We start from the raw sequence: 16,473 nt of genomic DNA, 5'->3' as shown, positions 1-16,473 counted from the left end.
GCTAGAATAAAGAAGAGTGTTGACTATAAAAACCCTGGAATACTGGAAGAAAAGCTTAATGTGCTATGGCAAGATTTTGCAAAATAAGAATATTACAAGAAAGGCAGAGAATATCTTTCAACTCATGGAATTTCAGTGGAAAACAAAAACTCTATCAGGAACTGGACAAAAGGCACTATTTTGGCTTCATTATACCTGTATCATATAATTTAAGTAAAATATAACAGTAATGGGTTAATTTTTTTGGCGGAAGTCATTTCTAGATAAGATGAAATTCAAGCTGGTGCTGAGGAAGACATTATTATTGCTAAAGATGTCAACATCATTAAAGGGAACTTCCTTAACTCTTCTATGAGGATGTGAAAGATGCTGAGGGAAAGAGTCTACCCATTGGAAGCTCCATGCTGTGAAGGCTCAATTTTATTTAAAAGAAGATAATCCAAAACAATTGCCTAGAGAAAATTTTTGTCTACATCATCTAAAATGAATTCTATAGAAGATGCTATATCTGTGATCCAAGGAGTCTGGGTGCATCAAAAGCAAACAGCACAACTCTGGGCATGAGTCTGCAGGCAAGCACAGATACAAATGCTCGGTCTGCTTTCTTATAGCACTCAGAACCACCATTGAAGGGTTGGCCCCACTCACAAAGGGTTAGACTCTCCCTTTTAATCACCAATTAAAGATATTCACTACAGATTTGGCCACTACCTGATTTCGTGGAGCTATTTTTTTTTAACTGATAATTTCCTTTCCCAGAATGATTCTAACTTGTGTCCAGATGACCTAAAACTACCCAGCACAGAAGTTGACAGTGAGACTTGATTTATCATATTCAGGGGTTAGCTTATGCTAGGCAATTGGAGTCAAATCCCTAAATAGTAGCTCTGAGAAATAACTTGAAAAGCTGTGGCAAATCCTAAGTCTCATTGGATCTAAGTTGTCAGAAAGCTGCAGGTATGGGATGGAGATAGCCCAAAAGAGAGACTATATGTGCTACTGACAGCAGAGTTATCAGTATGGGTGGGGCTACCTAAGCCTTTTTGAGCCCAGTCACTTTTGTCACAAGCCTCAGATGCTATAAATAAAACTACAGCAGGAATGGTAGATATGTTCTTGCTAGATTTTGGTCTTACTTTGGATTGATTATTCCTTCCGGCAAATGAGAATGTTTCTCTCTGCACATTTAATTGTTGGAGACATGTAAGTTGTACTTATTGTAAGAATTTGCCTTGAATCCCAGGAGGTATAGATTTATGGCCTCTACACTGTTAGAAGACTTATGAACTTATTAATTGGGATTTTATTTTATGTTATATTCTGAGCATGATTCTTTGGGGACACAAATGGAAGCATGTGACCTTTAAGAATTAATTAGCCCTTTGAGACTTTCATTGAGTGATTTGATCTTATTCACATGACTAGCCAAATTTTCCCACATCTACCTCCCCATACGTAGATCCCCAAATTTGCATCCTCTTTTACTTTCACACATGGAGTCTAATTTGAGCTCCCTATATATTCTTGGATGTATTGTTTTCTTCTGAAACATGGTTACCTCACCAAGAGCTATACTTATAAAAAAAAAAAAAAAAAAAAAAAAAAAAAAACTGACTGTCCCTTTCTCAGCAGCCACCAACTGCCAAAAGCTTCTCAAATATAGCTGTCAGTCACATCATGGGCATCTCTCCCACTTTGTGACAGGACTTCATATTGTTTGATCTTTCACAGCTTTTGCATGCTACCATACCTACCCATTGTTCACCTGTGCAACTGCCCCATTGTGTCTGCAAGATGTCTCTGCAGTCATCCACCACTGCGAGTTTTTATATTTTTTCTGTTTCCTCTTATGATATAATCAAAGCTTATTATTTAAAGTGATACATTCAGGTATCAAGTCCAGAAGGGGTAGCATTGAGATAGTAAATCTTAATTGTCAACAAGATGAGGTCTACAATAACCTGGGATATGGTCCTCTAGACATGCCAGCAGGAAATTAAGTTGATAGGTTCACTGAGATGGGCATACTCACACAGTGTGGGTAGCACCATTTCTTTGGCTGGCATCTTGGACTACATTCAAAGGAAAAGCAGGATAAGAAGGGACATTCATTGAATTCTTCCTCCTGGTGACAGATAAGATGTAAACACCTGATTCAGTTATTGATGCCTTGACTTCTTCACCATGATGTACTGGACTTGCCTGTGAGCCAATGTAAACTCTCCATCCTTTAGTCTGCATTGCCAATACATTTTACCACAGAAATAGAAAAGTAACTACTACAGTGGCCCTTCCAATGTGTCTCCTAATAATCTGAATATCTCCAGTCTCTAATCTATACCTTAAGGTATGCCGTATTCCTCCACATTCTATAGGGTTTGTCACCTCTGAGACTATATTGTACATGTAGATACTCTCTCATATTCTCCCTCTCTTTCTGTCTGTCTCTCTCTCCCTCTCTGTGTCTCTCTCTTACATCTCTCTGACATACACACACACACAAACATACACACACACACACACACACACACACACATACACACACATGTTTTTTATTTTTTTTCCTGTCAGGGGTAATGTAACTGAGTTTATAAATGGACTGTCATATCTCAATCAAGTCTTCAAGGACAGTATCTCTATCCATGAGCTTGGCTATAACCTTTTGAAGAAACTTACATCCACCCAATGGAACTGTTTTAGACTGCCTGATCCATAGAAGCAAGAGATAATAACTGCCTTCTACTTAAAAATGGTACTCAGTGACAAGATGGTGAATGGTCTATCAGTTAAGGAGTAAAAGGAGATAGAAAGGCATAGAAAGGATCTTAATTAGATTCCTTCTTAGCTTGGACTAAAAGGTAGGTAAGATGCAGAAATATTCTGGATGATGATGATAGTAAAAAATATAAAAATATTTATAATTATAAGAAATGCCAGATACACCTTTTGTTTACTTCACAGAGGGTTTTGTGCCAAGCTTATCATCTATGTTGGCTCTTTAATTAGTACACAATAATAACTTAAATGGATGTAAGAAAAACTGAAAATGTAAGGATCAGATTATTAGGCAGTTTAAACTCATGTCACTAGATAATAAGAGACAGGGGTCTGAGATGACTGTCTCCTGAGAGGCACTGCCAGAGTCTAACAAATATGGAGACAGATGCTCACAGCCAACTATTGGAAAGAGCACAGGGTCCCCAATGGAGGAGTTAGAGAAAGGACTAAAGGAGCTGAAGGGGTTTGCAACCCACAGTAAAAACAACAGTATCACCCCACCAGACCCCATAGAGCTCCCAGGGACTTAATTACCAATCAAAGAGTACACATGGAGGGACCCATGGCTCCAGCCACACATGTAGCAGAAGAAGGCCTTATTGGGCATCAATGGGAGGAGAGGCCTTTGAACCTGTGAAGGCTCTATGCCCCTTATGTAGGGAAATGCCAGGGTGGACAGGTAGGAGTGGATGGGTAAGTGGGTGGAGGAGCACCATCATAAAAGCATGGGGAGAAATGATGGGTCAGGGGTTTTCTAGAGGGAAAACTGGGAAAGATGATAACATTTAAAATATTAATAAATGAAATATCCAACAAAAAATTTTAAAAATGAGGTAGTATTCAAAGTGACTTCTATCTGACCCTAAAGTCCTAGCCCATGCCTATACACATAATACACAAAACTGACTGAGAAGTGTGAAGAGCACCAAAAAAGACAAGAGAAGTAGGTGATATCGAGTGAAGCACAATGAGGAAGCCAGAGTCAGGTATGGAATTTCCCAAAAGATGATCCGATGATATAGAAGGACTCATCTTTTAATAGAACCCAGGCTCACTTGAGCCCATCAACTGGATTTGATAGTCTTCACAGAGAACCCCCTATCAATATAATCTGTTATGTATGAAGGGTGGAGTCATGGCCAACAGACAGGGTTGAGAGGTTCATTGCCCTATGACTCCATGAATACTCTTGTCGATCACCTCTATTAATTTGTTGTCTGCTTTTCCATTGAGTGCTTCAAAATGAAATCCTGAAACTTTAGGCAACTTTAATCTATGAAGCAAATTAGAAATAAAATAGAGGGGCTGGAGAGATGGCTCAGTGGTTAAGAGCACTGACTGCTCTTCCAGAGGTCCTGAGTTCAATTCACCACACTTGGGATCTATACCAGTCACACACACTAAACCTGGATTTTATTGCTGATGCCAAGAAGTGCTTTGCAGACAGAAGCCTGGTATAGGTGTACTCTGAGAAGCTCTGCCAGCACCTGAGACAGATGCAGATATTCACAGCCTACCACTGGACTGAGCCCGGGGACCCCAATGGAAAAATTATGGGAAGGACTGAAGGAGCTGAAGGGTATCAAAACCCTGTAGGAAGAATAAATATATCAACTAACCAGACCCCCTCAGAGCTCCCAGGGACTAAACCACCAACCAAAGAATATATATATATATATATATATATATATATATATATATATATATATATATATATATATATACATATATATCAGTCCATGGCTCCCACTACATATATAGCAGAGGATGGCCTTATCTGGTATCAATGGGAGGAGAGGCCCTTGGTCCTGTGGAGGCTTGATGCTACAGGGGTGGGGTAGGCATAGTTAGGTGTGTCAGGGAGCACCTCCCTAAAGGCAAAGGGGAGGGGGTAAGGGGTGAGGAGTTTTTAAGGAGAGACTGGGAAGGGGAACAACATTTGAAATATAAATAAATAAAATAATAATAAAGAATAAGAACCAAAACTTTAAAAGAATTACATTGTTTTATTTTGGAAAATCAAGTGATATACTTCATTTTCTTTCCACTTTGTTAAAAAGGTCAATTCCAGAGTGGAGTTTGAAAAGAAGTAATTGCTAAGTAATGTTTTGGGGAGCAGGGCAATCCTTTGTCTATTGTCTCCACCATGCAATCCATTTGAAACATGTAGAACAACAGACAAATTCTATGCTTTCAGCAAACTTTGTAACATTGATATGAACAATAGCACTATATTATTGCTGGGCAAAGGTATGTGCTAGAAGAAGCGGTGTGGAGAAATTCTGACTACTTACCAGGTAACTAACAATTTTCAGGTTTGTACAAAATGTTAATACTTTAATGTCACACATCAAATTGTAATGCAATGCTTGTTCATAACCTACAAAATGTAAGAGAGAGTCCTTACTCATTTACATAAGACAAATGAGGTCCAAGCTCAGCAGATAGCATGGTTTGTTCCACCTGAGTTCGTGACCCAGCATGCTGAGACTGCCAATGCATTGATAATGAACAAAAGATGAATATGTTATTGAGAGAGTGAGTGTACAAGAAAGCATACACACTTCTCTCCAGCCAAGAATCCATTCTGTGGAGGTGGGATTTTCACATTCATCACACACACACACACACACACACACACACACACACACACACACACACACATATATATATATATATATATATATATATATATATATATATATATAAATTTCAAGTAATAACTACTATCATTTTGGCATTTATTCCTTTATTGGATATCTTATATATCTACATTCCAAATGTTATCCTCTTTCCTGGTTTCTCCTTCAGAAACCCCTTATCCAATTCCCTCATCTCTGCTTCTGTAAGGTTGCCACCACCCACCCCCTCCTTCTTGCCTTCAGTCCCTGACATTTCCCTACACTGGGGCATCCAGCCTTGACAAGACTAAAGGCCTGTCCTCCCATTGATGCTCAACAAGGCCATCCTCTGCTACGTATGTGGCTAGAAACATGGGTCCCTTCATGTGCACTCTTTGGATGGCGGTTTAGTCCATGGGAACTCCGGTTGGTTGATATAGTTGTTCTTCTTATGGGGTTGCAAACTCAGCTCATTCAGTCCTTCCTTTAACTCCTTCATTGGGGACTCTGTTCTCAGTCCAATTATTGCCATGAACATCTGCCTCTGTATTATTCAGGATCTGGCAGAGCCTCTCAGGAGACAGCTATATCACGTTCCTGTCAACATGCAATTCTTGGCATCTGCAATATTGTCTGGGTTGGATGGCTATATATGGGATAGATCTCCAGGTGAGGCAGTCTCTGAATACAGAAAGAAAATAGAGAAATAAAGTCTTTCCTCCAGACTCTGTTCCACACTTTGTCTCTATATTTCTAATCCTACATCTATAGAGGGCTAATGTTCAATATATATATAAAGAACTCAAGAAAATAGACTTCATAGAACCAAATTACCCTATTAAAAATGAGGCACAGAGCTAAACAAAGAATTCTCAGCTGAGGAATATCAAACAGCTGAGAAGCACCTAAAGAAATGCTCAACATCCTTAGTCATCATGGAAATGCAAATCAAATCAACCCTGAGATTTCATTTCACACCAGTAATAATGGCTAAGATCAAAAACTCAGGTGACAGGAGATGCTGGTGAGGATGTGGAAAAAGAGGAACGCTCCTCCATTGTCAGTGGAATTACAAACTGGTACAACCACTCTGGAAATCAGTCTGGCAGTTCCTCAGAAAATTGGAGATAGTACTTCCTAATGATCCAGCTAGACTACTTCTGGGCATATATCCAAAAGATCTTCCACTCCAACATGCAACAAGGACACATGTTTATAGCAGTCTTATTTATCATAGCCAGAAGCTATAAATAAGCCAGATGTCCTTCAACAGAGGAATGGATACAGAAACTATGGTACATTTACACAATGGAGTACTACTAAGATATTAAAAACAAAGACTTCATGAAATTCTTAGGCAAATGGCTGGAACTAGAAAATATCATCCTGAGTGAGCTAACCCAGTCACAAAAGAATACACATGGTATAAACTCAACAATCAGTAGATATTCGCCCAAAAGTTTAGAATAACCAAGATACAATCACAGACCACATGAAGCTGAAGAAGTGGAAGGACCAAAATGTGGATGCTTCAGGCCTTCTTAGAAGGGAGAACAAAATGCCCATAGGAAGAAATATGGAGACAAAGTGTAGAACAGAGACTAACTTTATTTTTTATATTTTCAAAATACGTATGCTTATAGAAAGTAGAATAAATCAAATATTTCAAGATCATTTTGCTATCAACTCATGTTAATTTATTTTTTTTCTTGTGAGAAAGTGTAAATCTTGAGAAATGTAAATGAATTACTTCATATGCTTCTCTGTTTTAAGGAGGGGGGATAGCATTGAAGAAGGCAAGTATGCCCTGAGAAAGAAGAGACATGAATGAATATATAATTCACAAACATTCTAGTTGAATAGTTGGCCTCGACCAAGTTGATGGTAAAATTTAATGATTATCAGGTTGCTACTGGAAGGTGGGACTTAAGATATAGAGGTTATTATGGTTATGCATTCACAGGCTAATACTGTAATATTGTAAGGCTGTTTGCCCTCTCATAAGAATATTTTGCACTTTTCTTTCCTCTCCTTTCCTCTTCTCTACACTGCCCCCCATTTGCCTTCCTACCATGTGATTCATGCTGCCTTTTGATGACTCAACAAAAGGTTTTTTGCAGAATCCATAATTTTAACATTAGATTTCTCAACCAATAAAACTGTTCTAGAGGTTCCTTTGTTCATCCTCCCCATGCAGCTGCATATTTCTATTTATTCTACTGTCCTTCTGGGCTTTTCTGTCTCCCCTCCCATACCTGATTATGCTCTCTGTCCTCCCTCGCACACACCTCTCTTCCCTCCCTCTGCCTCCTATAATTATTTTTCCCCATTCTAAATGGGATTAAAGCATTCTCACTTGGGAATTCCTTCTTGTTAAATTTTATACAGTCTATGAGTTGTATCATGGGTGTAAAGTCCAAGCACCAGGGATGCTAGAGCCTCCCAGGACTCATTGGAGATAACCTTAGTTGAAATGCCTAACAGTGGGGAAATGAGACTTGAAATAATCACTTCCAGTAGACAGACAGTACCTGCAGTAGAGAGATGGGGCTACCAACCCATCTTCAAAGTTTTGACACAGAATTGTTCTTGTGTAAAGGAAATGCAGGAACAAAAATAGAGTAGAGCCTGAAGGAAAAGCCATCCAGTGACTGCCCAACTTGGGGATCAACCTGATGTGCAGGACCAAACTCTAACACTATTACTGATGTCATTGTTATGCTTGTAGAAAGGAGCTTAGCATGGCTGATCTTTGAGAGGCTCTACCAGCAGATGACTGAGACAAACACAGATACTTACAGCCAACCATTGGACCAAGGTAGGAATCCCTATGGAAGAGTTAGGGAAAGGACTGAATGAGCTGAAGGGGATGACAATTCCATAGGAAGAGGTACAGTATCAACTAACTTGTACCTTTCAAAGCTCCCACAGACTAAGCCACCAAGCAAAGAGCATATATAGGTTTGTCCATGGGCCTAGACATATAGGTAGTAGAGGACTACCCTGTGTGGCCTCACTGGGAAAGTATGTGCCTAATCCTGTAGAGACTTGATGCCCAGGGGGTAGGTAGGTGCTTGAGGGGGTGAAGGGTGTGTATGTATGTGTGTATCTGTGTGTGTATCTGTGTGGGGGGTGGTTGGGTGGGAGAGTGGGTGGGTGGGTTCAGCATTCTCTCAAAGGCAAAAAGAAGGAGTGATGGGATGAAGAACTCTGGGAGAGAAAACAAGAAAGAGGGGGCAATAGTTCAAATGTAAATAAAATGAGTTAATTTTTAAAATGTACATTAATACAACTTTGTTCATTTTGTTACCCAAGCCAATGGTTTTTCACACACATTTATCTTAAGACAGACTTGGTCATTCATAAATTAAAGACTGAGAAGGCAGGGAGACTGGAAATTTATGAAAATTTTTTTGTTTTTTTTTTTTGTTTGTTTGTTTGTTTTAGAGTCATTGAAAATGTCAGAAATTTAAAAGCAAGAGAAATCATGAGGGCCATACAACCTGGTCTCTCTCACTCCCTAAGACTACACTGCTTCAATACTATTTTTAAAGACAAGTCTCTTCTGTTTCTGTGAAGCCCATAGCAACAATCATCCCCAAGTCTACAGCACTTAACTATCTTCTGCCATGGCTGCTCTGAAATTCTTAGTTGCTGTATCTCTTGGAAGACAGTTATGACTCTGGCACAGAGCAGACTTGAACAGATGCTTGAAGTAGTTATTCAACACTCAGGTCAGGTACAGACAAGGCTCAAGGGACAAGGGGAATTAGTGTGGCATTAGTGTGGCCTTTAATGCTGTCTACTTTATTGAACACTTTATAAAATCCAGAAAATGATACCACACTTTGGGCACATGGGTACCATTTTTTTAAAAATTCATAAAATTTGTCTGGTTCACTAGTCTGCTATTTTGGAATTGAGTTTTCATTGTTTTAAGGGTGAGGTTATTGATAAATTACAGATAAATTCTCATATATCAACTGTTAGCATATATGTAGGTTTAACAACTTGGTTAATATATTTTCTAGGTACAGTGACTATGCCACTAATTACTCGATAATTACTTGTAATGCAAGTAGACCTTTTAGGTTGAAAATAGAAAATTGTAGGCACTGTCTTTTCCTCATGTCTCGACCCTTAGGAGGAAGGCTCTATACTCAGGATTATATTAATTGTATATGAAGCCCCATTCCTCACAAATTTAGTAATGCACTAATAGGTGTCCAATTGATATTTTGGGGACTCTCCCTGTAAAGTTTCTATATAGGATGGTCTATATCTTTTCAAACCATTATGGGTAGGTGCCAAAACCATACAGTAAATTGAAAACTCAGCTGTCTTTTATGTCTTAGGCTAGAGGGAAATTTCTACTCAGTTGGCTCTAACATTTAAGTTTGGCCCATGTGCAGTGAAAGGGAACAGCAATCCCAACCCTCTATGGATGGGTTTCAACACAATTTCTAAGAATGTCACATGGGATAGGATGTATTGCTGTGACCATCTTCAGAAAATGTAATCTACAGCAACACAGAGTAGATATAATTATATTATAAAATATATCCATGAAAGTACACAAAGAAAGATATTTCTGGATTCTGTCCCAAGAATCATAATGCTTGCAGGCTAACCTATATAAAAAACACATTTTAATTGCTTTCTCTTTTTTGAGTTGTCAGATGACTACAGTTACCTTTTGCAGGGTCATGTTTCATCTTTAGCATTTTTCTCCAGCAGTGATCCCCCAGTAAATATTTAACTTGTGAAACATTGGGATAAGTGAAGTGTTTACCAAATATTTTTCTGTATTGAGTGGTTGCCTAGCAGCACATGCAGGAACCATTACTGATCAGTCTGTAATCTATCAACTCTCACTTTGGGAAAACATTCACCATTTGTTTGTCTTCCTTACTTTTAAGCCCTGTCTCCACAGAAGGACTCCCTGTCAGGAGAGAAGACTGTACACTCATTTTCTGGTACCCCAGCAGCCTGTGTATTATTTATCTTCTACATATTTCTCAATGTTGCTTTACTTTGGCTCCTCAAGATAATGCTTAGCATGGTGGTAATGGGGTAAGTAAAAAAGTCCCTTACTCCTTTTATTGTTTTTCTTTAATAAATCATACATTTGAGCTAGTACATCTTTGAATATAATGAGATATCTATAAATAATTGTTCATATCTTCCCTAATTATAGCCATGTCATGTAAAAAGCCCTGGATGTAGTCAGAAGAAAATTCTGTTTGATGAAGTGTACAAGAAATAAAGAATTGTTAATGACTCTGAGAGATACCGGGGGTGATACATCAGTGGTTCAGGAAGGCAAATGGGAGGGAACAAACTTCTGATAAATGAATTCTGACAATGTCTAGGAGTCAGTAGTGGGAAGAAGCCCCACACAGTCATGTAATTTCCAGAACTCACTTAGTCTCTTGAAAAGATACTGTCACCCCAGGGTCACAGAGTTCTTACTACACAGGCTTTTGCTGCCAGCTCCCTCATTTTAGATATTCCATCTCCTGCCTCTACATGGGCTCTCACTCTAAAGAGACAGAGACTATTTAACATGTTTTTTGAAAGAACCTGTTCAAATGGCTTTGTGGCCTTTGATGCAATTCTCTGCACTTCCATGAAGGACAGAGTGTGGCTAACAATGCCTTTCTTCTACTTCACATTTGGGGACTTGGACCAAAGGCATCTGCCATGTTGCCTTTCAATCTGCTAGCTTTTCCATTGCTTTTCTTTTGAGAGGCCTGCATTGACAGGCATGATCCTCAGACAAAGCAGATGTATAAGAAATGCTTAGAGGAAAAATGTTTCCTGCCAGCAATATAAAGAGAGACTTTCAGATGAAATTCCAGGAACCCATGTGACATGCTGGTCAGGTTGGCATGGCTGAACCACCAGTCACTTTTCACAGGACTTCATCCCTAGCATACAAGTCCAAAGGTTCTCCCTTTACAGTTAGAAATGCTCTATTGTATTAACAGTCATTAAAAATTAGACTTAAATCTTTCTTTTTTCAGTAATTGCTATACTTTTACAGAAAGCCAATACCTTTCTTTGTCAAGAAATTTTCTAGAACCTTAAAATTTTGAGGAATGAGGTGGGGGGGGTTGCTAGTAGTTACATTTTAAATCTCAATATGATTATGACTCCAACTGTCCAAAACCACTGTCAAGGACTTTGGCAGTGATGCTTCTGACCTCTGCTTGCAGGAAGGGCACTTCCTGCCACTTTCTGTTATCTTCGATCCATTTAGCAAGAGGCAGCACCAGAAGATAAGAGGCTGGAACACTTTCTCTGATTGAAAATACAGGACTTGGGGAGGTGAGCTGGCTTGTGAGGGGGAAGCAGAGGTGGAGCGGGAACTTCTAAGTACCATCATGCAGCAGCCAGGATGGGATATGCTCAGGATGTGGTCCACAAAAGACAATGGCATCTGCTCCATCTTAATAAAGATACATTAGCATGCTCTAATGTGCTACATAAACCATTTGATCTTGGTTGATAAAAAGCCATGTCTTAGAGATCATGTCAGCTTTGACATGAGTTCTGCAGATTCTTGGATGTGTTTTTTTACATGTGTATGTGTGTTTTACATATATATATATATATACATACATACATACATACATACATACATACATACATACATATATATATATATATATATATATATATATATATATATATATAATTGTGCAGCTGTTCCTCTTTTTGCAAAGGCAACCCAAAAGAAAATGTATTATATTGGGAGAGATCCACTGTGTTGTGGCAGCTCCCACCATCAGTGGAAACTGTTGCTCTTCTGTTTCCTTTCCTATCTTTCTCAGGCAGCAAGTGGATCTCTCTGGGCTAAAACTCTAAGGTTTCAGGGATGGCATGCTTTCAAAAGCCAACACCCAAAATTCCAGACTGGAATTGTGATCTACCTGTCATCTGCCTACAGAGGGTAGAACTCTGGGGGGGACAACATCCATACATACAAAAAAAAATCTGGGTGTCACATCACAGATGAGTGACATCATCCAATACCATGCTCAGCTACTGAATACTTCTATTACTGTTGGGATTATCTTTAAGGGACAGAAAGGAAGGTATCAGTGGTTATGGGGCTGAGAGAAGACTAACCTCAAAGCATTCAGGGCAGGATATGTGCCAGGCCTATCCAGAAACTATCAAGGGCCTACATATACCTGGATCTTTTGCTTGCCCTTCTGTGGCTTCTTGGCTTGAAAGACTTCCCTGGAGGGAGAAGCTGGCCTCTACTTGCTTTTGAATGGGGGAGGACATATTCCAAAGAACTTTGGCTACAGCATCTTCCATCCTGTTCCGGACTCGGTGGCCTCAGAAGACACTGCTTCATCCCTTCAGAGGATGTGTGTCCAAGTTTGAGTGTATGATGGACAGATCTGGCTTTAATGTTGTCACAGCTTGAAGCTCCCTCAGTGAATTCTCACTCAGCTCCACAGAAGTCAGACCGAGGGTCTTCAGGCAGAATTTAGGGTGCTGCAGGGCTGAACACAGAGTTTCTACCATGGTGCCAGGCAGCTGGCAGCCACTGAGGTCCAGAGTGGTTGGGACTGGGCTCTGCTGGAGCACAATGACAAGGTACCAGATCACCTCTTGGAGGCCAGGCAGCTGTATTCTGAGTGTCTGCACCTGGCACTTGGGCCAAGCCAGGTCTTGGCTCAGTAAATAAAGGCCTGTCTCAATGAGCTGATTCTGGAGGAGGTCCAGCTCCCTTAGGTCAGAAGCTACCTTCAGGGACTTAGAAAGGTCTCAACAAACTGCATCAGGGAATTTGCAGTGTGACAAGATCAGAATACTTAAACCAGCTTGCTAGGTACTCATTGCCTCACAGAGTGGAGGCAGCAAGGAGAATTGGGGTTGTTTCACGGTGCTTTGAGAACCCTTCAGCAACTTCATCGGGCTCCTCATCCTCCTTCTCCTCCTCTTCTCCTCTACCTCTACCAGCTCACAGCTCACCAGTCTCAGAGCCTGACCATCTGGGCAACACTCCATGCAGTAGCTCAGAACCTCAAGATCCATGCAGGTCGACCTAACTCACTCCAGTACCATCGCTGGAAAGTTACTGAGAGCCTGGTGATGAAAAGCATCCTCCTGTGTCTCAAATAGGCACTACAATAGCTCCAGTAAAAAGCTGAGATCATCCCCCTTCTCCTCCTCCTCCTCTTCCTCCTCCTCTTCCTCCTCCACCACCACCACCACCCTGTGCCCTCCATCTTTAATGTAATGATAACCTTGAATGCTATATAAAGGGATGGTACTGAGAATGAGAATCTCTTCCCTTACAGTGAAGTGCCTTTAATTTTTCTTGAGCATCCTTGAGTGGCCTTATAATGAAATTCATTATAGCCTGTGACTGTTGACATGTTCATTTTACTGTGTTTCATGGGGAGTAGCCTTCCACATTATGTCAGGATAAGAATTCCTGATTGACTGAATGATTGACAGGGTGCTATGACAACAGTAGAGACTTTGAAACATTCCTTATTTCTAATCTAAGTCATTTGAATTCTTTTTTGACATCAAGCATTGTCACTGGCTTCTCATTGTACTTAGATTTACAAGTCACGTGTTTGGCATTCCAAATTTACGCTAAGTTCAACACATCTGAAAAGCCAAGCTCTGATAGAGAACATGCATATGCATAAACATACATGGGACACCCATTCCGAACGTGTTTTTCTAAACTCACTGAGGTGTTAGAACCAAGATTTAAAAAGAATCACAGCAAAGAGTATGGTCTCTAATTTATTTCATTGTCTTCCTATTTTTTTCCTTTGTATCATTTGCTCTTTGGGAATAACTGAAAAGCAATTGCGTTTTTTCCCAGAGTATTAGATAAAGTTCTGTTGATCACTTATATATAATAGGTTAATTATTCCAGGCATAGTGACAGACTTCTAATCCTGCACTCAGGAGGCAGAGGCTGGCAGACTTCTGAGTTTGAGGCCAGCCTGGTCTACAGAATTAGTTCCAGGAGAGTCAGGACTACATAGAAAATTCCATCTCAGTAATACCAACAAATGGTTAATTATGATAAACATTGTTTATGTTATTGTCTTCAACTCAAAGATAGGAAATCTTAATTTTTATGCATATAGCTAAGTATAGGGTAATTTGCATGATAGAAAGAGTAAGTTGAAGAACTAATCTCTGAATATCTAAACTGCTAAACAAACAACCCCCAGTGTGAAGGGTCTGGACAGTTAGTGTTGTTCATATTACTGCCATAGCTGCCCTGTCGCTAAGCAGAACCCACAATCCAGAATGCTGGTTCACCTCAGTATAGACTGGGTTGTAACCATTAAAAGTCCTGAAGCCCTAGTATCAGAAAATTCATTCCCAGTATGAAAATACCCCATGTCCACAAGAAAGAGCGAAATATACCTGTTATTCTATAAATGCTAAACTATTTCATGGTCCCACGTGGTAGCATGGAATATAAAATTCCCACTAGTGAATTATTAGCAAACTGAATGGTTAGAAATAGATCCAAGCCTGTTCCTTCCTTAAGAGCAAGTATCTACTGTTATTCCTAAAAAGGTAATAGTTTCAAGAACAGGACTGAAAAGAACTGATGATCTTTCAAATCATAGTAATGATTTTTAAGTTGTGCTAGAAAAAAATTTCAACATCCCCAAAAGAATTGGAACAAAAGAAAATAATAATTTATAAACAAAGAGTTCAAGTAATAGGATATGCATTGCATAAAGAAAAGATAGAAAAGTAAAATTTCAGTTAATACTTTTTGGTGTCTGTAGATGGGATGGATCCCTGGCTGGGGTGGTCTCTGGATGGCCTTTTCCTTTATTCTCTGCCTCATTCCTTGTCCCTGCATTTTGGAACAATTCTGAGTTAAAAGTTTTGAGATGAGTGGGTAGCCCCATCCATCCATAGGGGCCCTGCCTAACCACTGGATATGGTCTCTACAGGTTCTCTCTCCTCTTGTTGGGTATTTTGGCTCACGTCATCCCAGTTGAATCCTGGGAACCTCTTGTTTTCCTGGCACCTGGAACTTTCTTGTGGCTACCCCCAGTTCCCCATCCCCCACTACTACACACCCGGTTCAATTTCCCAACCCTCTGTACTTCTCCCCATCTCCTCCCTCACCTGATCCTGCCCTCCATTTTTTCTCCATCCGTAAAAATTATAGATTGCGCAAGAAAAAAAAATAGTACTTTCTGAAAATAATTTCTATTTTTTCCTCAACAAATATCTATAAAGGTGTTTGCTAAAAACGAAAAATATATTATAATATTTTTCAACTATCTTTTTTCTCCGTCCCTTCTATTTGTGTGAAGGTGAAACTAAACCATGGATTACTCCAACTTACTGGAGTAAGTTCTAGGGATGCTCTGCATGTGAAGACACAGGAGTTATGACTTGAGGATTCCAGAGGATGTGGTGCAGGCTCCATGGAAATAGGAAAACCAGGAAGAGTGAGTAAGGCTTGAACATGAACGCAAAGGTCATAAAGACATGTAGAAAGCAGGAACCATCTCCAGGAATGTGAATGCTAAGCTCATCTTCATTTTCTTCAGCGATGGATGCTGCTGTTCCACTACCTCAATAGCACTAGATAAATGAGAGCGAACTTTAGAGGCAGCAGATCAGGTCAAGTCTCAAGTAAGAATATGCTGGATTTAGCCATAAAGTATTTATGAATGAAGCCATTGGTGCTTTAGATTATGTATTTCTACAATGAGGATAACATAAAAATGCCATAGGAATTGCATTCAGAGAAAGGCCAAAAAGGGGAAGCCTCAGTCTTTCTTAGAAAAAAAAACAACTGTATAGCACCCTCTCAGAGTGTGGTACACATTAAATCATTAATAATTCAAGAGCTAAGAATGTAGCCTTGTGGCAATTCTTGGTATTTAAAAATCATTATGTTTAATCTTTACACACCAAGAAAACTTTGACTATTTCTATGTTACATTTTGTTTTACATGTACTTTATGCTCATTGTAACTAGTAAGGGTTCAATGTATACTATCAAACCTTTTTTAAAAAAATCAAATACTGACAAAAATATATTCAT

This window comes from Micromys minutus (genome assembly GCF_963924665.1).
Source record: "Micromys minutus genome assembly, chromosome: 14".
Classification (NCBI taxonomy): domain Eukaryota; kingdom Metazoa; phylum Chordata; class Mammalia; order Rodentia; family Muridae; genus Micromys; species Micromys minutus.
This window is presented reverse-complemented; position numbering follows the sequence as displayed.